Source organism: Cherax quadricarinatus, chromosome 23 (genome assembly GCF_038502225.1).
Source record: "Cherax quadricarinatus isolate ZL_2023a chromosome 23, ASM3850222v1, whole genome shotgun sequence".
Classification (NCBI taxonomy): domain Eukaryota; kingdom Metazoa; phylum Arthropoda; class Malacostraca; order Decapoda; family Parastacidae; genus Cherax; species Cherax quadricarinatus.
The window spans coordinates 3,230,719-3,252,892 of NC_091314.1; the positions used below are offsets into that span (position 1 = coordinate 3,230,719).

A 22,174-nucleotide genomic window follows, 5' to 3' on the forward strand; every position below is an offset into this window, starting at 1 on the left:
TAAACATCCCGTTACGCTAAACATCCGGTTACGCTAAACATCCGGTTACGCTAAACATCCGGTTACGCTAAACATCCCGTTACGCTAAACATCCCGTTACGCTAAACATCCCGTTACGCTAAACATCCCGTTACGCTAAACATCCCGTTACGCTAAACATCCCGTTACGCTAAACATCCCGTTACGCTAAACATCCCGTTACGCTAAACATCCCGTTACGCTAAACATCCCGTTACGCTAAACATTCCGTTACGCTAAACATCCCGTTACGCTAAACATCCCGTTACGCTAAACATCCCGTTACGCTAAACATCCCGTTACGCTAAACATCCCGTTACGCTAAACATCCCGTTACGCTAAACATCCCGTTACGCTAAACATCCCGTTACGCTAAACATCCCGTTACGCTAAACATCCCGTTACGCTAAACATCCCGTTACGCTAAACATCCCGTTACGCTAAACATCGTTACGCTAAACATCCCGTTACGCTAAACATTCCGTTACGCTAAACATCCCGTTACGCTAAACATCCCGTTACGCTAAACATCCCGTTACGCTAAACATCCCGTTACGCTAAACATCCCGTTACGCTAAACATCCCGTTACGCTAAACATTTCATTAAACACACATCGTCTTGTGAAAGTCTCCTCTCGTTAAACACGGTTCATCTTATACACAGTTCCTCAGAATAAACACAAATCTCCTCGTTACAGACAAATCATCTCGTGAAACATAAATCCTTTGGGTACACGCGATTAATCGCAGCAAAAAAAAAAAAAAAAATCTTCATCACAAATCATCGCTTTAAATTAAGTTGATGAGCAGAAATTCTCTGGATAATACAAATCCCCTGGGTAAATGCCCCGGTGTTTGGCCATTAACCACACGTTCACTGACAGCTTCTCACAGACGAAGATATATTGATTTTAAGCGAAATAGTGTCTCCTGGCATACAAACACACACACACACACGCACACACACACACACACACAGGAAGTGGAACAGTCTGGCGAGTGATGTAGTGGAGGCAGGAGCCATACATAGCTTTAAGACGAGGTATGATAAAGCTCATGGAGCAGAGAGAGGACCTAATAGCGTTCAGTGAAAAGGCGGGGCCAGGAGCCGAGTCTCGACCCCTGCAACCACAATTAGGCGAGTACAATTAGTTGAGTACACACGCACACACAGTAAAAGAATCTTTCCTCCGTAAGCCATGCGTGTCGTATGAGGCGACTAAAATGCCGGGAGCAATGGGCTAGTAACCCCTTCTCCTGTATACAATTACTAAAAAAGAGAAGAAGAAAAACTTTATAAAACTGGGTTGCTTAAATGTGCGTGGATGTAGTGCGGATGACAAGAAACAGATGATTGCTGATGTTATGAATGAAAAGAAGTTGGATGTCCTGGCCCTAAGCGAAACAAAGCTGAAGGGGGTAGGAGAGTTTCAGTGGGGGGAAATAAATGGGATTAAATCTGGAGTATCTGAGAGAGTTAGAGCAAAGGAAGGGGTAGCAGTAATGTTAAATGATCAGTTATGGAAGGAGAAAAGAGAATATGAATGTGTAAATTCAAGAATTATGTGGATTAAAGTAAAGGTTGGATGCGAGAAGTGGGTCATAATAAGCGTGTATGCACCTGGAGAAGAGAGGAATGCAGAGGAGAGAGAGAGATTTTGGGAGATGTTAAGTGAATGTATAGGAGCCTTTGAACCAAGTGAGAGAGTAATTGTGGTAGGGGACTTGAATGCTAAAGTAGGAGAAACTTTTAGAGAGGGTGTGGTAGGTAAGTTTGGGGTGCCAGGTGTAAATGATAATGGGAGCCCTTTGATTGAACTTTGTATAGAAAGGGGTTTAGTTATAGGTAATACATATTTTAAGAAAAAGAGGATAAATAAGTATACACGATATGATGTAGGGCGAAATGACAGTAGTTTGTTGGATTATGTATTGGTAGATAAAAGACTGTTGAGTAGACTTCAGGATGTACATGTTTATAGAGGGGCCACAGATATAACAGATCACTTTCTAGTTGTAGCTATACTGAGAGTAAAAGGTAGATGGGATACAAGGAGAATAGAAGCATCAGGGAAGAGAGAGGTGAAGGTTTATAAACTAAAAGAGGAGGCAGTTAGGGTAAGATATAAACAGCTATTGGAGGATAGATGGGCTAATGAGAGCATAGGCAATGGGGTCGAAGAGGTATGGGGTAGGTTTAAAAATGTAGTGTTAGAGTGTTCAGCAGAAGTTTGTGGTTACAGGAAAGTGGGTGCAGGAGGGAAGAGGAGCGATTGGTGGAATGATGATGTAAAGAGAGTAGTAAGGGAGAAAAAGTTAGCATATGAGAAGTTTTTACAAAGTAGAAGTGATGCAAGGAGGGAAGAGTATATGGAGAAAAAGAGAGAAGTTAAGAGAGTGGTGAAGCAATGTAAAAAGAGAGCAAATGAGAGAGTGGGTGAGATGTTATCAACAAATTTTGTTGAAAATAAGAAAAAGTTTTGGAGTGAGATTAACAAGTTAAGAAAGCCTAGAGAACAAATGGATTTGTCAGTTAAAAATAGGAGAGGAGAGTTATTAAATGGAGAGGTAGAGGTATTGGGAAGATGGAAGGAATATTTTGAGGAATTGTTAAATGTTGATGAAGATAGGGAAGCTGTGATTTCGTGTATAGGGCAAGGAGGAATAACATCTTGTAGGAGTGAGGAAGAGCCAGTTGTGAGTGTGGGGGAAGTTCGTGAGGCAGTAGGTAAAATGAAAGGGGGTAAGGCAGCCGGGATTGATGGGATAAAGATAGAAATGTTAAAAGCAGGTGGGGATATAGTTTTGGAGTGGTTGGTGCAATTATTTAATAAATGTATGGAAGAGGGTAAGGTACCTAGGGATTGGCAGAGAGCATGCATAGTTCCTTTGTATAAAGGCAAAGGGGATAAAAGAGAGTGCAAAAATTATAGGGGGATAAGTCTGTTGAGTGTACCTGGTAAAGTGTATGGTAGAGTTATAATTGAAAGAATTAAGAGTAAGACGGAGAATAGGATAGCAGATGAACAAGGAGGCTTTAGGAAAGGTAGGGGGTGTGTGGACCAGGTGTTTACAGTGAAACATATAAGTGAACAGTATTTAGATAAGGCTAAAGAGGTCTTTGTGGCATTTATGGATTTGGAAAAGGCGTATGACAGGGTGGATAGGGGGGCAATGTGGCAGATGTTGCAAGTGTATGGTGTAGGAGGTAGGTTACTGAAAGCAGTGAAGAGTTTTTACGAGGATAGTGAGGCTCAAGTTAGAGTATGTAGGAAAGAGGGAAATTTTTTCCCAGTAAAAGTAGGCCTTAGACAAGGATGTGTGATGTCACCGTGGTTGTTTAATATATTTATAGATGGGGTTGTAAGAGAAGTAAATGCGAGGGTCTTGGCAAGAGGCGTGGAGTTAAAAGATAAAGAATCACACACAAAGTGGGAGTTGTCACAGCTGCTCTTTGCCGATGACACTGTGCTCTTGGGAGATTCTGAAGAGAAGTTGCAGAGATTGGTGGATGAATTTGGTAGGGTGTGCAAAAGAAGAAAATTAAAGGTGAATACAGGAAAGAGTAAGGTTATGAGGATAACAAAAAGATTAGGTGATGAAAGATTGAATATCAGATTGGAGGGAGAGAGTATGGAGGAGGTGAACGTATTCAGATATTTGGGAGTGGACGTGTCAGCGGATGGGTCTATGAAAGATGAGGTGAATCATAGAATTGATGAGGGAAAAAGAGTGAGTGGTGCACTTAGGAGTCTGTGGAGACAAAGAACTTTGTCCTTGGAGGCAAAGAGGGGAATGTATGAGAGTATAGTTTTACCAACGCTCTTATATGGGTGTGAAGCGTGGGTGATGAATGTTGCAGCGAGGAGAAGGCTGGAGGCAGTGGAGATGTCATGTCTGAGGGCAATGTGTGGTGTGAATATAATGCAGAGAATTCGTAGTTTGGAAGTTAGGAGGAGGTGCGGGATTACCAAAACTGTTGTCCAGAGGGCTGAGGAAGGGTTGTTGAGGTGGTTCGGACATGTAGAGAGAATGGAGCGAAACAGAATGACTTCAAGAGTGTATCAGTCTGTAGTGGAAGGAAGGCGGGGTAGGGGTCGGCCTAGGAAGGGTTGGAGGGAGGGGGTAAAGGAGGTTTTGTGTGCGAGGGGCTTGGACTTCCAGCAGGCATGCGTGAGCGTGTTTGATAGGAGTGAATGGAGACAAATGGTTTTTAATACTTGACGTGCTGTTGGAGTGTGAGCAAAGTAACATTTATGAAGGGATTCAGGGAAACCGGCAGGCCGGACTTGAGTCCTGGAGATGGGAAGTACAGTGCCTGCACTCTGAAGGAGGGGTGTTAATGTTGCAGTTTAAAAACTGTAGTGTAAAGCACCCTTCTGGCAAGACAGTGATGGAGTGAATGATGGTGAAAGTTTTTCTTTTTCGGGCCACCCTGCCTTGGTGGGAATCGGCCGGTGTGATAATAAAAAAAAATAAAATAATATATACTTCCCTATATATATATATATATATATATATATATATATATATATATATATATATATATATATATATATAGAGAGAGAGAGAGAGAGAGAGAGAGAGAGAGAGAGAGAGAGAAAACATAATGGTAGGAATAGTGTTGAGGGACGGGGAGGTTCACCCACTCAAACACTGGTGATAACCCAGAGCAAACACTCTTCTGTTTTTTTCCATAAAACACTAATAACCTTTCCGTTTTTACTTCCCAGTGCAAATGTCCTTGCTACGGATGTACAGTAAGTGCTCCGGGGATGTAATATGTAACACAAGTGGAACAACTGCCTGAAAACCATTACAAGCGGGACATAGCTATGGTATAAGTTTATTTTACAGGTACACAAATAGTTACAAAAATGATCATAAATAGTGACATGTGTAAATTACTCTCACCAGGATAACTCAAAAATAATCAATGTGACTTATTTCCAGTGGAGTCCTTGTTTACACACACTTATCAGTTCTTGGTAAAATACTCTTGTACGTGAGTAAACTGGGGTTCTAAAGACTTTTCTGTTTGCATCAGATGTTTGATGTTCACTTCGTAAAAGCTAACAATTTTAGCATTTGAGTAAATGTTTATTTCGTGAGAAAAATACTAAAACGAGGTGTGTAGGTGTGTGTGTGTGTGTGTGTGTGTGTGTGTGTGTGTGTGTGTGTGTGTGTGTGTGTGTGTGTGTGTGTGTGTGTGTGTGTGTGTGTGTACCATCTTTTCCACTGACAGGACACACTGCAGATCAGGAATCTGAGCGTCACTGATTCTACCTTCTTTAGCAAGCCCCCGAGTTAGTCAATATGATACGACTAAGAGGACTTAGGGAATCCATAGGAGATTTTGTGATTAGAAATTGAGGGGATTAGGTTGATTGCTAGAAACTAGACGAGTTATAGAAAGTTATGAGTGTGTGAGGCTAGGTAATGTGTCATTTAGAGGTTCAAGTAATCACCTTATACCATTTTAAAACGGAATGTAAACCAGACTACAGAGACAAAGTTAAATGAAAATTTGAATTATTTTTAAGTTATAATAACTCAGTAGTTTACTTAGAAGAACATATTATTGCAGTAATAAATCTGCTAAAAATATTAATAATCTAGCATTAACTGCGTTGTCTGTATTCACAACAAAATCCTATTAAGAATTGAATGTCCAAGACTCGACCATGAAGCGAATTTCAGATATCCTGTGTGTGACCGATACTCTGATGTTTAGCGCTGTTTGATGTTTAGTGCTGTTTGGTGATGTTTAATGCTGTTTGATGTTTAGTGCTGTTTGGTGATGTTTAGTGTTCTTTGGTGATTTTAGTGGTTTATTGATGTTCAGTGATGTTTATTGATGTTCAGGGATGTTTATTGATGCCCACTACACGAGAGTTATTAAGGCTGCACATACCTTTTTCACCACCTGACAAGAATACATTAATTCCCAAAACAGAGATTCAAGTATACTCTCAGCATATATACGCTAAGAAAGATGTATCTTTCAGTGCATATATCCTGTGACTCACACTGTATAACCACTGGGGTGGGAGAGGTTCCCCTGGAGTGATTCAAGAACTTGTTGACTCTTCCCTCACCATAGTTCAACCTTGGTATAACTAGTAACTAACTTCCAACTATTCCTGTGTTTTCTTAACAATGCTATATCATTCCTACTGGTATAGCTACTCAAGTTTAAATTAAAATGTAAATAAGGGTTATTTTGGCATGCACCGTGTCAAGAGGCAAAGGTGGTTCAACAGGGTCCGAACACTCACTGCTCCAAGCAAAAAAACAACTTTACGAACATTTGAAAGCCTCTACAATAGGCTTGTACAAAACATTCACTTTACTCTGGATCAGTTATCAAATCCCTCAATCATTATATTAATCTTTTAGACGTTTAGATAACTACACGTTTGCATTAATTCACCAGTAAAGCGAAAGCTATTGATATTTATCGATTAGAATATTTAAGCTGTAATTTCAGTAATTAACTTTGTTGTTTAAGTATCCTGTGGACGGTAGCGGGACAGTATATTCATATGCAAAGTCCTAGGAGGTAAAGCAAGAAGATACATAGATGCCTAGGCTCGAATGAAGCTTAAGCTTGAGGGCCCCTAATCCCGGAGGGGCCCCAGAAGCGACTTAATCTGCATAGATTAAAAATTTTGTGTCTACTGTATGAGGGCCCGCGAAGGGGCGCCCATACCAGTTCGAGCTTCAGGGCCCCGACAATGTAAGTCCGCCGCCGATTTTAGGAACGAGGTATTGACAAAGGTGGCCATGAAAACATTTGGATATACAGTATTTACACATAATTTAGGTTTATGTATTGTCTCTCTCCGTTTTCCCTAGTACGGTGTTCAAATATCTGACACTAAGGCAGACTGTCGCAGGCTTGACACCTTGATCGCTGTGTTTATACCTCGGGAGGAGGTGCTGTGTGGAAGGAAAGGTTCGCAGTGCAGAACAATCTTTTACAGTGACAACATTTCACCCTTTCAGAGCTTTATCAAGTAATATCAGAGCGAAACGTTGCCCTAATAAAAATTTGTTCCGCAACTACCGTCTGGGCACACGAGTGTCAAATGGAAATCCTGTGAAATGTGTTTTTCTCACCCTGGCAAGATGGCTGGCCCTGTGTTCCTGCCTCACGAGCACGTAAGATGTCAGGAAATTCTTATAAATCACTATTTACGTTCTGTTTACACTTTGCTTTGACGTGTTTTTATTTTTTTGTAAAGATACATATTCCTTTGGTATTTCGTTTCCAAGTTAGGAGGCTCGCCATGCTATGAGGCAGCAGTGGCGGTAAACCTTGGAACCACTAACAGAAATAACTGATGCAAACTGCTGTATTCGCAACGATTCCTAAGCTTGGCTTCTACAGCACCGAAAGTTACTCTGCAAGCGTTCTCATTAACGCTAAGTGCATTCCCGTGACTTCGCATTTGGTGTTTAACGCACCGTAGGCAAGGTCTTCACGACCACAGTGGCTGGTCAGACCTAAGCTTAATAACCTTTACAAGATAAATGATGCCCTCCTTCGTGTCCCTGTGTGTGTGTGTGTGTGTGTGTGTGTTTCTTACCACTACAACTACTTTTTCTTCCTCTCTTGGTCCCGTCCCTGTTCCACTTGTCTATATATACTGGTTCCCTCACTCTTTTATGTCAGTGTGACTTGATAAATGGCCCAAGTCGGACTCGAGCGTCATAGTAAGTTTTCCTCTCTCCTAAGCGCGGGTTATTTATGTATTACCCCTGGTAACCCAGGCGAAAGCGAATGCATATTAGGCTTCCTTCTAGACTTAGGCCTCCTTGGTTTCACAATAATCCTGGCATCGTGCGTGGTGCAGCATCCTAATCGCTGCTTCGGAGATCAGAGATGCTGTGCAAGGGAGGCACGCATCCTCCCCACCGCAGCAATTATAAACACTATCGCATCCCCTGGCAGGGGAAGAGCTGCCAGCTGCTGCTCCAGCTGCCAGCTGTTGCTCCAGCTGGCAGCTCTTCCGCAGGAATGTTCACTGGCATCCGTATGATCATATGTGATACAAATGGTTCAGAAAATCGACAAGTCGAAGTAATATTGTTGTGCAACATTTGGGAATCTTTAAGGAAGAAACGTTTCGCTAGCCAGTGGCTTCTTCAGTCCAATACAGAAAAGAACGGCGACAGATGAGGAGGAGTTTGAGGTAGTCAGTCCTTCAGCCTGAAACTGATGTGCTCAGTCCAGCTGTCTTGATATGAATGAACTGAACACATCGATTCCAGTCTGAGGGACTGATTACCTCACCTTCCACCGTTCTTCTCTATACTGGACTGAAGAAGCCACTGGCTTGCGATGCGTTCCCACAATAATGATCCTCAAATGTTGCAGAAGTGCCTCGTTCTTCAACATAAGAAGTGTTTCCATGGCACCATACCCACATACCTCTCACTCCAGCTGGGGTATAACACCGCCACAACACACATCTCAGAAAAGAAAACACCTTGGGCAACTTTTTCAAGTGAGAATTGTTGGATCTGAGAGGGACGTGACCTCTCAGTGACAATATTCTCTCTACTACCACCCTGCACCTCTCCTTCCGACAGTATATAAGTCTTTACACTGTCGCTTGTTCCTTCAGATTGTTTCAGACTATGGAACAGAACTCCAGGCTGAGGGACTGACCACCTCAAATCTCCGACTTCAAGGGTGATGGACTGATTACATCGTCTTCACATCTCTGTTGCCCATGTGTCTTACCTACCAACCATTACATCTCACCCAACCTGAGTTACCATAGATACATACCCTAATAATAATAATAATAATAATAATAATAATAATAATAATATTTATTTCCACAAGTACATGTACAAGGTATACAGACCATAGCTGACACCAATGACATACTACTGTATAGAAAGCCCTTTGTTATGCAGATGATTTCGGGCAAATTAGGTCAGTTTTGTCCCCCAGGATGCGACCCACACCAATCCACTAACACCCAGGTACCTATTTTACTGCTAGATAAACAGGGACAACAGGTATCTTAAGGAAACACGTCCTAATATTTCCACACGTACCGGGGATCAAACCACGAACCTCAGTGTGTGAGCTGAGTGCTCATGTATCGTGGTATCCCGTACGATACACGAACCAGCATACCATGTGGACCGTTCAAGAGGGATACCGTCGTCCTGATCATCGTATACTACTACTACTACTACTAATAATATTAATAATAATTCGCGTTAGTATTCACGTGCAAAATTCAACAATGACTCTGGAAATGAGTCAGCGGCCACGGTAAAATGATGCGCTTTCTTCAGCGAATTTTCCTCATTTGCATAATAGAAAATTAAGTTTGAGCCACATTCGTGCAGTGTAGGTTCGTGCAGTGTAGGTTCGTGCAGTGTAGGTTCGTGCAGTGTATGTACGTGCAGTGCAGGTACGTGTAGTGCAGATTCGTGTAGTGCAGGTACATGCAATGCAGGTTCGTGTAGTGCAGGTACGTGTAGTGCAGGTACGTATAGTGCACGTACGTGCAGCGCAGGCACTTGCAGAGCAGGTACGTGCAGTGCAGGTTCGTGCAGTGCAGGCACGTGCAGTGCAGGTACGTGCAGCTCAGGTACGTGCAGTGCAGGCACTTGCAGAGCAGGCACGTGCAGTGCAAGGTGATTAAGTGAAGGTTTGCAAGATAAAGCATGCTAGTTGTCCACTTGAACCTAACATAAATACTAACCATTCTCTCTCTCTGGCTTAGTGCAAGTATCTATAGTGCCTGTCACTCCATGGTGCCTGTCACTCCATGGTGCCTGTCACTCCATGGTGCCTCGAGGCTAGTACCTATAGATTAATTTTCACGGATCATATTACTTCCAGTAACAGGTGTGTGACACTCATTAGTTCACTCCACCGTACACATCACTGGTTGACTACCCTCCGTCTCTCCCCCGACCAGGTGTGTGACACTGTCATTAGTTCACTCCACCGTACACATCACTGGTCGACTACCCTCCGTCTCTCCCTGGCTCGCCCACTAAACAAACTGGGTTGTGTCCACAAAAGTGAAAAATGACTCCCGCCCACATTCGTTAGGGCGACAGCATAAGATTCCATCAGAATTGGCTAGAGATATCGGTGGTTTTCGTTTCTTTGAACTATATAAATTTTAAGCCACGAAATTCATTTGTCGTTACGTTTGCAATTCCAAAAATTGACAGACGCAAAGGAACGTATTCTCGGGTAAACAACTGGAAAGAGGTACCATTGATTCAGCTGGAAACGTTGTACCAGTGGAGTGCAGATAAACGAGTTGATAGATTCGATTCGGTTTTACCGCCGAATTAACTATTTTACTGTGTACCTCAAGTAGAGGAAGGATAATAATAAACGAAAATGGCTACCATGAGCACATATGGAAATATATTTTGGAAATTCGTCGACAGTGCCAAAAAAAATATTTTAATTAATAGTTGCCCTGCCATATCACACACGTTACAATATTAACTCTCAGTTCCTAATTAAGAGAGCAATAATACAGGAGAAAGTGACCACAAGGGTGAGCGAAAATTGACGATATATTATGATCATCTGCGTGTATGGCAGACCGCCATACACACAGATTCCAGCAGCCTGGCTACAGATTCCAGCAGCCTGGCTACAGATTCCAGCAGCCTGGCTACAGATTCCAGCAGCCTGGCTACAGATTCCAGCAGCCTGGCTACAGATTCCAGCAGCCTGGCTACAGATTCCAGCAGCCTGGCTACAGATTCCAGCAGCCTGGCTACAGATTCCAGCAGCCTGGCTACAGATTCCAGCAGCCTGGCTACAGATTCCAGCAGCCTGGCTACAGATTCCAGCAGCCTGGCTACAGATTCCAGCAGCCTGGCTACAGATTCCAGCAGCCTGGCTACAGATTCCAGCAGCCTGGCTACAGATTCCAGCAGCCTGGCTACTGAAATGTGTTTATTTAGATTCATGCTATCATAGTTATAGATGTATTCAAACATTTCTACAATAAAGACATTCCAAGCGCCAGCTCGTGGGTCTGAACGCCGAGCTAACAAGATTCGTCAACTACCTATATCGGCAAGCTTCCAGATTTTACAGATACGAAGGGTTACAAGCAGTTAAAGAAACGTGAATGAGAAACACTGATTATTCAGAAGTCCCCAGCGTGTTCCAGAAGTCCCCAGCGTGTTCCAGAAGTCCCCAGCGTGTTCCAGAAGTCCCCAGCGTGTTCCAGAAGTCCCCAGCGTGTTCCAGAAGTCCCCAGCGTGTTCCAAGAACGTTGCTAGGCATCCCGTAAGTACCCTGAGAGGAGACGGGGGATCTGGAGGGAAGCCACCGCACTATCATAAAGCCTCGAGTCAGTTGCGGACGTAAACATAAGCCGCAAAACGAGCTCTTTACTGCCGGCATTATTATCCGGGAATCCTATTTTAACGAGGCCAGTGTTAAGCAACACTGCCTCTTATTGCCTCTGATGGCCTCTTTCACTGTCTCTCCTGGAGGTGTGCGACACCTCTCAGTTTCTCTCTCTCTCTCTCTCTCTCTCTCTCTCTCTCTCTCTCTCTCTCTCTCTCTCCCCGTGTCTCCCGAGGCGCTTCAGAGGTGTTTTACTGCTTCTTGTGACTCCTCAGTGTCTCACGCTGCTTTACAGAAGTCTCTTGGGAATGTTTAAAGAGTCTCATGATGATATTTTAGCGTCTTGAGGATAATATGAATTGCTATTATTGCGATTAGACGAAGTTTCCTTAGATTGCTATCACTGGTGTGTGTGTGTGTGTGTGTGTGTGTGTGTGTGTGTGTGTGCCTAATGAGATTCTTCACTTTTCATGCATGCCTGTTAGAGTTCACTCAACGGAGGCGTCGCTGTCACATAAAAACATTGATTCCATTAGACACTGCTCCTGTAACTGCTGCCTCGCATGAGTTGGCTTCATTGGCCCTAAGTGGCCCTCGGGGACCTTCAGTGGCCCTCAGGGACCTTCAGTGGCCCTCAGGGACCTTCAGTGGCCCTCAGGGACCCCTTAAGAGATCATCAGTAGCTCTTAGCGATGCTCAGGGGGCCTTCAGTGGCTCTCAGCAACCCTCAGATATCTTCAGTGGCCCTTAGGCAGCCCCTAAATGACAAAATTAATTGCGTGTGTTCATAAATACTGATATATAGGTAATGTCTGCTTTGCAAAGGTGGGTTCCGTGCCTCGTAGACTTCCCCCAGACATTCTTACTGGCACTGAAGGCTCCCAGCTCAGACTGGTACAATTCATCACCTCGTATGAGCACCATTCTACGTGATGGAATACGCCAGGTAAAACATAGCGATGTTTTGCTCCCGTTGTGTAATTACTATTGACGGTGTTTCAGAGAGATTCACCTGGAGAGAGTTCCGGGGGTCAACGCCCCCGCGGCCTGGTCTGTTACCCATGATATACGAAATATATATGTCGTGCCGAATATTAAAACTTGCGAATTTAGCATAAATAGCAGCGCTCTTCTTGCCGAATAAGGCAAGCTAAAAATTTGTATGCAATAATTTCGCAAAAATCATTCTGAACCTAACGAAAAAAAATATATTTCATTGTATTTGTTTATTATTAAATTATTGTAAACTTATCTAAAATATATTTAGCTGGATTAGGCTAAATTAAATTGCGCTTGTTATAATAAGGTTAGGTAAATTTCCTAAGGTTCTTTTGGAATAAAATTAATAATTTTTACGTTAGCATTAATGAAAAAAAATATATCTTTAAACGTATAAGAGAGTTCTTGCTAATTGACCAGTTTTACCTATTCGGCACGACATGTATTTGAAATCGTGCCCATATATTTAAAACGTATAGAATAGGGTAGCAGTACACTGCTGATTTATCAGTTTTTTATTATATAAGAAAAACTACTAGTTTTTTTTGGTGTGCACAATGGCAATGAGCCAGAAAAAACGTTTAATTACCGTCAGTATCAGAGCTCTAGCGTTTTGATCTTCACAGAGCTCTTCACAGAGCTCTTCACAGAGCTCTTCACAGAGCTCTTCACAGTATGAGTTCGGAATAATTAAATAATAAAAACTCCCTCGATGGATTTAAATTCCACAAAAAAAAAAAAAAACAGATTTTTGTCGCGATTTAAGACACACGAGGACACACTTGGGACGTTTTATTATCAATTAAATAAACCAAGTGTTTGTTAACGCGTGTTTAAACCTCGTTTCGTCGGTATTACACGCCGCCTTTTCACCGTAAATTCTGGCCTTGCGGGAGATCGAGTTTTAATTGCTTGTAAGCATCATCGCTGACAGGGACTTGGCTTAAACGCTGTGTGGGCGAAACGTTGTCAGTAAAGAATCGCATTATACTGCATCTGTGTATTTTTCTCCACCGTTATGGCCGGATTTTGAAGATTAATTAGATATACGAAGAATTAGTCACAATACCGTGGCTGGGAAACGTTTTGCCCCTCCCCGTGGGGGGGGGGGTTATGCCCTACGCCCGTGGGTCAGAAGCGATTAGAGCTGTTTTACGGTGAAATAACAGCAAAAATGGTCCTTATGAGTCCATTATTTTTAGCTGATTTTCCAGCTTGTCTCAAGAGCCCTCAGGAGCAACAGAATTTACCCCCTCAATCGTACATTTTCCAACGCATTACCTGATTTCAGCTGCAGATAAGCAATTAGATCACACAGTAGCCTGATTAAGGTACACAGTAAATGAGGAATGGGATACGAAGGATAAAAACTCCGTAGGGAGATGGATGGCAACTTTACGAGAGGACGAAAAAGGAGGAACAGCAAAGGAGGAGAATTATCTCATATTCATTAGCACGTTCATCGCTTCACGACCTTAACAATTTCCTTCCTTCCCTCTCAACTCAGTCATTTGACTTAAATGTTTTATCCTAATCTGAGCAATATGAGAGGGTGTTTTTTCTGGTCCAGAGAGAGAGAGAGAGAGAGAGAGAGAGAGAGAGAGAGAGATAGAGAGAGAGAATTATTATTATTATAATCAAAGGGGAAGCGCTAAACCCGGAGGATTATACAGCGCCTGGGGGGGGGGGGATGTGGAAGGCATTCAGGCTTAATTTGGGGAACTGGAGCACAGATCCAATTCCCTAAATCAAGAGCCCCTCACCAACATCAAGGAACCTTCCTTGAGGGGAGAGAGAGAGAGAGAGAGAGAGAGAGAGAGAGAGAGAGAGAGAGAGAGAGAGAGAGAGAGAGAGAGAGAGAGAATAAGCCTCTTACAAAAACTACCCAACATCTCATCAGCTCGACTCTTTCACCATCACTGCACCAATAATATTTCTCATACTTTCCTGTCTGTCTCTCTGTCTGTCTCTCTGTCTGTCTCTCTGTCTGTCTCTCTGTCTGTCTCTCTGTCTGTCTCTCTGTCTGTCTCTCTGTCTGTCTCTCTGTCTGTCTCTCTGTCTGTCTCTCTGTCTGTCTCTCTGTCTGTCTCTCTGTCTGTCTCTCTGTCTGTCTCTCTGTCTGTCTCTCTGTCTGTCTCTCTGTCTGTCTCTCTGTCTGTCTCTCTGTCTGTCTCTCTGTCTGTCTCTCTGTCTGTCTCTCTGTCTGTCTCTCTGTCTGTCTCTCTGTCTCTGTGTGGCCAGCAGAATGTGCGAGAAGAGATAACGACCTCCTTAGAGAGACGGCTACTACACTATTTTATATCGCCCCTAAAGACCATAAACTCTAGTAATTACATAACTTTTTCACCTTTAATTAAATCAAATTATTCCCTATAATGTCAGCACACCTGTACAAGATGGTGACCTGTAGCTCAGTGGTGAAGTGATGGTTCAAAACTGTAGGAACCTGGGTTCGACTCCCTGGCGGGGAAAAGTCTATCAATATACCTACTGCCCCCCCCCCCATCAACTTACCAGTAATAGATAGTGATAGATTGACAACCTTGGATAGACAGGGGTTTAAAATGAGTTGAGACAGTAATATGTCTCACCTCTTCAACTAAATTAGGTAATATATCCGCTTAATTAACTCCTCTTTATCCACTTCAAAACTCCACTTTCCTCGACAATTAAGAGTGGCATTACCTCTGAATAATGAGTAAGGAAAGACAGGGGAGAGAAATGAGTAACTGGGTCACACAGACTTATTACAGTTATAGGAAATTTTAAGAAAAAATATAGCAGAAAATCACTTCCAAATTTTTTTTTAAATCTTCTATAGCAAGATATAAGTAACCAAAAAATATTCCGTTTACCTATATGAAATCTGATCGTCAACGGGAACTAAACATATCCCCAGCACTTGCTAATTTGTGAGACTAGTAGCCGGGAGGCCTGGTCAAGACCTGGGTAACGGGGGCGTTGACCCCTGGCACACCCTCCAGGTAGGCTCAAGGTAAGAAATTCTTCCTCTAGGGAGCGCTTGTGTGGCTGGCCACTGCTCACATGCAACTCAAAATCACACTGTTGTCTCTATTACTGAGGTAGCAGACGTAGTGGCTACGTGGCTACTCTGGGACTAATGAAGCTTCAGGGCCTCTAATCCCGGAGGGGCCCCAGAAGTGACTTTAGTCAACGTTGCTTAAAAATTTGGAGTCTACCAGTATGAGAAGGGGTTGCGAAGGGGCCCTCATAGGAGCTCAAAAAACTGTAGATCCGCCACTGGATGTGCCCCATATCCATCCTGTGGACGGTAGTGGCTAGTTTACTGTACACTCCATCCTATGAACGCTAACAAGAACATACCCATACAAAAAAGGCCTAGAGAAAGAAGGTTCCAGTGGAAAAGAGGAATTTCTCAAAATGAAAGATGACAAAGAGGAATTTCTGGCTTGAGGACACGAGTCTCTGGGAGTCAACCGATACATTTCCCTTCCATGGAAGGTTGTTTCTGTGCTGCCGAGGGACTCTTGATCCAATGATTTGGCGCTACCCTCCCTTTTCGCAGGTCAAACCTGTTTACCTTCCATTCAACACTATTACACTTTCGAGTTTGGCCCCTTAGAGAGAGAGAGAGAGAGAGAGAGAGAGAGAGAGAGAGAGAGAGAGAGAGAGAGAGAGAGAGAGAGAGAGAGAGAGAGAGAGAGAGAGAGAGAGAGAGAGAGAGAGATAAATGGTGCAATAGAATATAGGAAAAGATAGTGAAGAAGGGTGAGAGAAGAGAGTGGAAAACTGATACGAAACACAGGAAGGAAGAGGGAAAAGATGAGAGGAAACAAAGAAATGAAGAAAGGAAGGTGAGGGGGAAGGGGATAAAGGTAGATAGTGGCGAGATGGAAAACGCTAAAGGAAAGTGGAAAGCATATACATCTGCTAGCCCTCCGTGAGGTGCTGACGTGTGTGTACTCACCTGTTCGTGGTTGCAGCGGTCGATTCACAGCTCCTGGCCCCGCCTCTTTGCTGGTTCCTACTAGGTCCACTCTCCCCCTGTTCCATGAGCTTTATCGTATCTCTTATTAAAGCTATATATGGGTCCTGCCCCAACTACATCACTCCACAGTCTGTTCCAGAGTATGTGTGTGTACTCACCTAGTTATGGTTGCAGGGGTCGATTCATAGCTCCTGGTGTGTGTGTGTATGATATTCTTTGAGGTCCTCCTGTTTTACAAACCGCTTTGTTTCACTCCCAGATAGTACACAGCTCCCTGGTCCGACATCACGAGTTGCTCCGGCCAGCTCCATGGTACTGGACCAACTGGGCGACACACTGACGTCAACAGTGTGGTTTATATCCTCGCATTATTGTCACATGTTGCTAAATGGGTGCTTGCCTATCGACTTATTTTCCCTAAGGGTCTACCCAAGTTGTAGAAAGATGCAGACCTATTGTCGTAGCTTAGGTATACGAATATACATAACATTACAGCTATGACAATTAAAATGACTGATTATAGAGGGCTGTAATTCAACTGATATAATAATTCTGAAATTAAAGAAACGTTGAATAGTGTATTTAGACTTGTAAATATAACTCTCTCACCTGGGGAAACAAATTTTTTTGACAGATTTTTCAGCTTATATCTTTTTTAAAGAAAAGTTATTTTTGTTTGTGATAGTTACTAGGCAATAAAGAATTACTGTGTTAACATCAATATTTGTGTTTGGACGATGTAATAACTTATTCAGCGCTGCCTGACCTCGGTGGAGTGCGGTTGTGCACGGCACCCCTCTGCTGTTTTCAGGCGAGCTACCTCAGTTCGTCACAACCATTGAGAAGTGAGGACGTGCGCTGCTCATTTACCAACATGGCGCTGCAGAGCTACAGGCGCATCAACACTGTTTGCGTTGAGTTGACCCGTGGGGCTGTCACTGGAGCCACGATGGACTTGTTACTACCGGCGATTATCCGTGATACCTACGGTATCGCAAATGAAGAGATATGTGGTGTAGCACTTAATGGGACGACACGGATCTTCGTTAAAATGACGTCAGCAAATGTTTATGAAGCGGTGGTGGATAAGTATCAAGAGACCATTATAGCCGTCAATTCAGCTGTATCAGTACGTCTACATGATGTATCACGACACTACACATGGGTTAAAATAAGGAATGTGCCTTTTGAGGCGAATGAATTTGTTATAAAAGATGTACTACGTAATTATGGTACGGTTCATATGGCCTCTGCAGGTCGGTGGGCCGCTGGACCTTATGCTGGAAGTTTGGAGGGTACATATTCAGTCAAAATGACCTTACGCCATCCCATACCGTCCTATATTATGTTGCAAGCATTTCGAACTCAAGTATATGTAACATATGCGGGGCAACGTCGTACGTGTCGGCTGTGTGGATCGTATGACCACATAGCGGCACAGTGTGGTAAGCGTCGTGGGAATCTCCAAATATCGCAACAGCAACAACCGGAAGAGGTCGAGGAAGTTGAGGGACGAGAACAGTCTTATGCTCACCCGTCTCGACAACGGACATCTTGGAGTGAAGAGGTAGAAAAAGCGCAGGAGAATGCTTTGGAGGATGCAAAACAGCGAGAAGAATCACCATCACTGGATATAAATAAAGTATTTGAAGAGACTCTGCCCACTATGGGGGACGAGGATGTAGCGGCGTCTTTAGTGAAGGCACTGGATGTATTGTTAGACGAGTCGATCGTCAACCGTGTGGAGGAACCAGGTGCAAATTTGGGATCGGTTGAGCATCATGGTGAGGCGACGGATGAAAGCATTGAGTCTGGGGTGTCGCATGGTATGATGGTAAATATAGCAGAAGTGGAGGTGCATCATGATGGTACTAAAGAAATCCCAATGCAGGTGGAGGGTAGGACGCGAAAGCGAACTGCGACCCCACCAGACTCAGACGACGTGCTTACTCCTGCCCAAAGGCCAGGGAAAAAGTCTTGGGCGGATGTACAGAGGAAAGGGAACAGTGCATCCACGAAACAAGAGTTTATCAAGGTGATTCCCAAAAAAGGGGAGAGGGATAGAGGTGTAAAATGTATAAGTGAAAAGTCTATACCTAGAACCAAAGGAAAATCCCATTAATTGACTTTAAGGTTTTGACAATAAATATTAACGGTTTGAGATCTGAGCGGAAGCGAAAGTGGTTTAATGAATTTTTGGTGCGTCTAGATGTGGATGTGGTATTTATCCAAGAACACAATTACAGAATTGGATATGAGTTAGAATTAGATGGTTACGATGTGTATATGGAATATGCGACGAGGTTAAAAGGAGGCGTCGCCATTCTGGTAAAGGAAAATAGCCCGTTTGTAGTACGTCATAGTGAAAGGGGGGAGGGGAGAGTGATTAGGGTGGATGGTTTATGGGGTAGAGTACATATAAGTTTTGTAGGTGTATATGGGCCGGCCGAGGGAGATGTACGACTTAAAACTCATTTTGTACAAGATGTATTAGTATATCATCTACGTAGTTTACCAAATGTAGCGATAATAGGGGGAGACTGGAATTGTGTAATACGACGAAAAGATGTGGAGCCTCGAGGAGCGGGTTGTTGCTTGGGGTTCCTGGGAGATTTATTGACGAGTGTGGGTTTAATGGATGTGTGTGGGGGGGGTGGCAATGTGGAGCATACTTTCATTAGACGAGATTATGCGGCGAGATTAGATAGAATGTACGTGTCTAGTGCGGTTACAGTGCGGAGAGTGAGTGTGATAAATGTGGTTTTTTCGGATCATAGAGGAGTTGTAATGGATGTAGATATTGAGGGCGTGCCTAGACGGGGTCCGTCATTTTGGAAATTAAATGTAAAGTTATTGAAGAGAGAGGAAAGTCGTTTGTCTTTTGGGCATATGTGGGAACGCCTTGTGGTTGAAGCACCTGGAGATGTGGCTTTGGTTAATTGGTGGGAAATGATAGCCAAAAAGCGAATTAAGGAATTTTATATTAGTCAGGGAGTGAGATATAATCAGTTACAGTATGGTTTCCAACGATATTTAGAGGGGCAGTTGCGCGACTGCTATGTACAAGCGAATGCTAATTATCCTGTTACAGATATTGAACGAATTAAGGAGCAACTACGAAATTTACAAAACGAAAGGTTTGATGGGGAAAGGCTTAAGGGTGGAATCGAAGAGGTTTTGTGGGGAGATCGGCCGTCGGCGTGTGTGTTGAGGAATCAACACAGACGTCGCAAAGCAATGGAGTTAATGGGGTTGAATGTCCAGGTAGGTATGCAGGGGTATAGAGTGAATCAGGTGTTGACGACGACGGAAGGTATGAGTGGGTATATTGATGCTTGGGTTAAATTGAAAACGCAAAGTGTTGGAATAAGTGAAATTGCATTGCAGTCAATCGGTAGGTTTGTGCAGTGTGAGCTGGAGGAGCATGATCGTTTGATGTTGGGAGGGCCGATAACGGAGTGTGAGACTTGGGAGGCTTTATCTGGGGCGCAATTGGGTAAGGCGCCAGGAATAGATGGGTTGCCCAGCGACTTTTATATTCAAAATTGGAACGTTTTAAAGGGGTTTTTGGTACGTTTATTCAATATCATGAAGCGGGATGGGGTTTTAGGGGAACAACAAAGGTTGGCTGTGGTCGTCCTAGTTCCTAAAGGCGAGCCATTAACGGTTAAAGATTATCGTGCAATCTCGTTATTATGTGGGGACTATAAAATTTTTGGAAGGATCTTGGCCAACAGAATAAAAAAAGTCCTGGGCAAAGTGATTGACAAGGGACAATATGGGGTGCCGGGCAGGTCTATGTATGAAGGTCACGGTATGATTAGAAGTTTTATTGAAGAAAGAGTAAGATTGGGAGGGGGGGGGGTATTGGCTATAGATTGGGAGGCGGCATATGATAGTGTGGAACGGGAGACGTTATGGAAGATAATGAGATGGCAGGGGTTTGGGGCGGAAATTATATCATGGGCCAAATTAATGTATCAAGAGGCATCTTTGCGTGTGCAGGTGAATGGGAGGTTGGGAGATCGGATTCAGATGGGAAGGGGTTTGCGTCAAGGTTGTCCCCTTTCACAAATTTTTTTTGCTTGTTTTCAAGATCCCTTTTATAGAGGGATAAGGGTTTTATTGGAAGTAAATGGGATGGGTAATGTAAGGGGTGGGGGAGCGGGCATTGTTGGATATGTCGACGACACGACGATTTTGGTGAGAGAAAACATGGATTTGATTCGGGTAGAAAAGTTAGTGAAAGTTTTTGAAAAGGCTACTGGCATGACGATCAACATGGGGAAAACAAAGTATATGAATCTTGGAAAAGGGTCGTGTGAGGAAGGAATGGTAGCTGAAAGGTGGGAAAGGGTGGACCAAATAAACATATGTGGGATAGTTTATGTAAATGATATCAAGTCAGCACAACAAATAAATTCCGTGCGTATCGTTGATAGTGTTCTGAAGCGTCTTAGTGGGTTAAGAGCTGCTAATTTAAGTTTGCAACAAAGGGTGATAACAACGAATGTGCTATTATATAGTAAACTATGGCATGTTACGGTAATATTTCCGATACTTCGTTGTGAATTAAAAAGGTTACAAAAAAGTGTTTTTAGATTCATTTGGGGAACAGGGAGCGAATGGTTAAGTAGAGCGGTTGTCACACTCCCGGTTGGCCGTGGAGGGCTGGGTCTTGTAGATGTCGAAAAGAGGATAATAAGTATGTATTTAAAACATAGTTATAAGCGGGAGGGGGGGGCGAAAGAAGACGGTCTTCAGAGGATACATCAGGATATGCGAAGGTGGTGGGGGGGTCGAGAGTTCATGATGGGTGAGGCAATGTTACGGGTCTTCATAAACGTGAGGGATCACTCACAAATTAAATTGAGAAAACTTGATAGGGCAGATGGTAAGGCTCTGGTAGCGGCCGTAGAAGGAGTTTATCCGATGTATGATTGGCATAATATTTGGGGGCGTTTAAATAAATTGCGTTTAAAACCTAAAGTCAGAGAAGTTATGTATAGATTTTTACATGGAATCTTGCCGTCAGGAATGGTTTTATTCTATAAGAGAATACGAGAGGATGGGGAATGCAAGGATTGTGGAGGATTGGCGACTATTTATCATACGGTATATTTTTGCGATTGTATTGAACTTATAAGGGTTTGGATGGGTAAGGTTTTAAGGTTAGTGGGGGGAGGGGGGTTGCAGGTCTTGAGGGTTTTAAGTTTAGATATAACTGGGGTGAATAAAAGGGTTGAGAATGCGATTGGGTATATCATTACGGATTATATATACATGATGTGGGCTATGAGGGAGGCGGACGTGCGTGCAAGAATTAATGCATTGGCAGCAACTTTTTATAGGACACAGTGTAGAAATAAAGGGGTGTATGGAGGGAGATGGGAGAGAGATTTTAGTGAGGGTTATCGAAATTTCACATTAAGGGATCTATGGGATTTGCAAAATGGGTAAGGGGATACGACGGGCTATTTTCCTAGACTTGGGTGTGAGCATGGAGAGCTGTTTATATGGATGTATAAGTGAGTTTTGATATCTAGAGGCAATAGGGTTATTACCCCGAGGGTTTCAGCAACTACACAGTTATCATTTAGAAAGGTGTAGCACTACGATTGCATATTTTATCATGTATAAATCATTTCAAGGACTTTATGATGAAAATTTTCAATGTGACTCAAATATGTTATAGGTGACTTTACTGTTTTTTATTTAATTGTAAGTGGTAAAAAGTGTTTCCTAGCATAAGCAATTGGTTTTATTTTATGTTATATTTTATGCTGTGTTACAGTGTGCTTTTCAGTAATATTATATTACATGTA

The 22,174-nt window shown here is 43.1% G+C and overlaps 1 protein-coding gene across 4 annotated transcripts in view; it reads right to left on the minus strand.

Annotated features, from left to right (window-relative positions):
• LOC128685824 (G-protein coupled receptor moody-like) overlaps positions 1 to 22,174 on the minus strand; it is a 377,281-nt gene that overhangs the window by 173,158 nt on the left and 181,949 nt on the right. For 3 of the 4 annotated variants that reach the window (XM_070087780.1, XM_070087781.1, XM_070087779.1), the window contains exon 1: positions 16,508 to 16,672. The exons of the other annotated variant lie outside the window; for it this stretch is intronic. The gene's annotated coding sequence lies outside the window, so the exon portion shown is untranslated. Of the gene's footprint in view, positions 1 to 16,507; positions 16,673 to 22,174 lie in introns of those variants that run through there. 4 annotated transcript variants of the gene reach the window in all.